We start from the raw sequence: 4,457 nt of genomic DNA on the forward strand, positions 1-4,457 counted from the left end.
CCGCTTAAAACGGTGATTTAATTTTTTTAAAATACATTTAAACAATTTTATTATTTTATAATTTCCTCCCATTTTCGGAATGAAAACTTGAAAACGACACCGTATTAATTGACAAGTCATTTATTAAATTACCCACCGATTTATAGATGAGATTTTAAGAATTAGGTTCATAGACAACCTCATTAAATGATTTAATAAGTTAATTAGAGACTAATGACCTAAACTTAATTAATTAATTAGGTTAACCCCACAAGTTAATCAATTATTTATGATGTGAGGTTGATTGACCTATGTTATTTATTTGCCTCGTCCGAATTATATTTTAAATTAAAGTACCTCTCGAGCAATGATTGTTTTAATCACAAATTAAGATTAATATTTTTCGTAATTAAAGAAAAAAATACGAACCCGAGTCATGTCATGTGATGTTGCGTTATACACTGTTATAATAGATCTCGTCAAAATATCAGATAACCGTATTGATTGTATACAGAAAACAGTAAGTAACAATCATGTATCTGCATTTATTAGACCCGAGCAAGAAAAAAAAACGTTTTACTTGTTAGATATATCAGTTTCCTCAAATAATTTTAATACGACGTGAAATATCTCCTACATTCTAAGATTTAGGGTCTACACGGGTTGGGTTGAAAATTTAGGGTTCGTTGGACTGATGACTTGAATAGAGTTCACAACGTATTCGACGTTTTATTTTCATATTAGGTTGGATTAGGTCGTCGAGTTATTCATTTTTTTAATTATTAAAAAAATTATATTTATCCATAATACATGTTACATTAATAACTAAAGTCTCATAAAACTCAAATATTGAACATTCACGAGTATTATTAAGATTAGTTACAAATATCAAATATTCTTAATTTTCGTGACGATCTTAAAAGCCGGGTTGGGTTTAACTCAATTTTCGGATTACCCGACCAAAAAGGCTTCAACTCACGAACCGAAACGAATTTTCGATTTTTAAAAAATTATGTAAAGTTTTTGTTTTTCGCATTGTCACCGAAAAAATATATAATGTGCAACATTATAGATATTTATATTATAAATTACGATTATTAAATCGAACGTCAAATTTGGAAGTGTCTCGGTTCGTGTAATACACAATTTTAAGAACACGAACTCGGAAATCTTTATGAAGGATAGAGAGTCGAGACTCGAGATTTTTAAAACAATAATAACAATAATAGAGGCATATTATAAGATGACCCAATTGTTTCCAACTAACATAAATTGTGCACATGGGACGTCATTTTAGAACCACCAAAAATTAAATTAATTTTATTTTTGCAAAAAAAATTATTATAATTATAATAATAAATAAATAAATAAATAAAAAGAGTACTCCGATTTGGCACCAATCATTTGGAATTTTACAAAAATGCTTGAAAATTCTAATCATTGGATCATGTGTGGGTGCAAAATAGTTTTTTTGGGTGTTTCTGGCTCCATATTTTGACACGTGTACTGATGTTTTCATCGTGTGGTGTAGATTTGATCAAATGCTTCTCCCTAGGTGATCCTCATCATGCATGCAAAAAGGCTTAGTTTGATTGGGTATTGACCATTTAGCCATCTTGCATGTTTCTTCCATGTGCAATGGTGCCAATTTGGGCCCCACTTTTCATATTAATATATATATATGCACCAACTTTAACTACCCGAACCATAAGTGTTGGATTGGGTTGAATTTTGTATAAATTAAAATTTTGATTCGGTTTGAGGGTTGACTTTTTATAGTCGAGTCAACCTTACCAACTAGAACATAGGGTTACAATCAAACTCAACCTAACCCTACCCTACTTTTAAAAAATTAAAAATGTTTGTAACCGATACTAGTGATGTGTTGTGACTTGTAAATGTTTGATATTTGAACTTTATAAATTTGTAGTTATTAATGTAACATGTATTATAGATAAGTAAGATTTTTTTAAAATAATATTAAAAAAAACAACCCGACAATCCAACTCAACCCAACCAAAAAAATAGGGAGTTGATTTGGGTTGTTAACTCTACACGAGTTACTCGAGTCACCAATCCAACTAACTCAAAAATTCAACTTGACCCTTAGTTCATGTGTCAACAACTGACTATGTGAACCTTAAAGGTGAAATTAGATATTGAAATTCTATTTTAATGTTTCAAAAATGGGTAAAAGTGTAAAATTTAAAAATATTTGGACTAAATAAAAATTAAATTCAAAGTTTAAGATTAAAAATATAATATTTTAAAATTTATGGACTAAATAGAAAGGTAGGAAAAGATAATATTTTAAAATTTATAGACTCATCCGAATAGAATTAAAATAAAATAAAATAATTCGAATTTTCCGTCGTCATCATTATTATTTTAATATTATTTTTTTAGCATTTCGTTTATTAGGCAGAGATTTGCGGATAGAAGAAAGTGGGCCCAACTTCCCCTGCTTAATTGCTAATATCCGGGCCACGTCATCGCCAACGCCAACCCGACAACGTGGTCGAAACTCGGGCCCACCCCGGTCCACATAAATGCGCATAGGAATCGGGTCACGTGGCCAACCCGGTTCGCGTTCAAACTTCTCCACGTCGGCCCCACTCTCTCTTGCTTTCCCTCTTGCCACGTCATTTCCTAACGTAAGAACATTTTAAAAATAAATAGAAAGAAATGACACATGTCAAGGAGTGATTGGCGGAAGTTCCACTGTCACTTATACCAAACCAAAATATTTAAAAAATTCCATCACTAAAATTTATCTAAAAGGACACGTGGAAGCCTCCGTATGGTCTGTAATAGCATAATCGTGACCGACAGATCTTATCTAAAAAGCAAAATATTTTAAAATTTTTGTAATACTCCTCGAATTATGGAACTATTTAGGTTGGCTTACGAATCAAATTCTTATTGACATTTAATATTATTTATTAAAAAAACCCATTAAAAATATTAATTAATATTTAATAAATAAAAAACTTATCCTCCACTTACACTAAATTAAAATATGATAAAAAATTACTACTAAAAAATAATTTTAAAATTTGTTTTTTTATTTGAATTATTATTTTAATTGATTTCATGTATTTTTGTTAAGAATGAGATAGAAAATATAATTGGGAAGGTGTGTATTATCATTGATATTGATATCCTTTAAATAGGATACAAACTAGTACAAATGAGGAAAATATAAAATAATTAAATACCAGAATAAAATAAAATATACTATAAATCAAATCATAAATAAAGAATATTATGATATAATAACTGAGATATATTCTATAAATAATATATACTCTAGATATTATATCTCAATAATTTTAAATAATAATATTATTTTTTAATTACATTTTTTTATTAAGAAATTTTGATTTACTCTGCACGGCTGGACCAGGTGGAGATTTGTCTCGAACAAGGCTGTAAATCTCCGTTTAAATGAGAATTGAGAGAAAGTGGAGAGAGATTTGACCTAAACGAGATTAGGGATAAGGATCGTATTCCGCAGCCACTATCTACTCAATTTTTCAGCATGAAATTTCCAACTCGATCCTCACAAATTTTTCAGAGGGATCTTCAAAATTTTCGTAAGATGAAGATTAAAATAAAAGATGGAGAAAGGCTTTCACGTCTTCGTCCCACCTTTTGGCTATTTCTAACGTCCCTTTCAAACACCAGAACCCGCTCATACTCAGATAGCATTGCTGCCAACGGGCAGGTTCTCGTCCTCTTCCCACCCTTTGGCTATCCCTAACGTTGTTTGTGTTTGAAACATTAACACAAATAACAAAAACCATTATTGGAACATATTATAATTGATATCAAATGTACTTTGACTTCAAGTGACAATAATGTTTACATTAAATGATGGAAGTTATAGTTCAAATTAGGTTAAATGTAGGTATAATTTTATTTAAAAAAATTAATTTTAGTCCTTAATTAATAAATATTCCATATATTTTAACATCTTGATTTTAGTTTTTTCTAACCAAATTTAATTAATAATTTAATATTTCAATTTTTAAAAATTTACATTTAATTTTTAGAAAATATAGTTATTTTCTTAAACATATAATTGATATTTAAGCCAAATTTCCAAAAATAAATAAATAAGTCATTAAAATTTTTTAAAACAACTTATTATAAAAGTAACGTATATAATTCATTAATAATATTATATAAACCTCTATATTTTATAGGTTATGTTTTGTATTATTAATTGTGCAATAAATAATACACCTGTCAGGTGGTATATAAATTTATTATTTAACATATTATTGATTTAGTACGGAAATTTTGGATATTATAATGAAAGTTGCATAATATATTTTTTAAGTCATGAACCTCTTTCTTTGTATTTCTTGTGTTTAAATTTATATGCTACAGACATTCAAGTAGATTTGATCAAATTATCTTGTGGAGTAATTTAAATTACGGGTTTAGAAATGAGTTTTTTTTACTCTTGATAT

The sequence above is a fragment of the Cucurbita pepo genome, chromosome 8 (assembly GCF_057944985.1).
Source record: "Cucurbita pepo subsp. pepo isolate OVF chromosome 8, ASM5794498v1, whole genome shotgun sequence".
Taxonomy (NCBI): domain Eukaryota; kingdom Viridiplantae; phylum Streptophyta; class Magnoliopsida; order Cucurbitales; family Cucurbitaceae; genus Cucurbita; species Cucurbita pepo.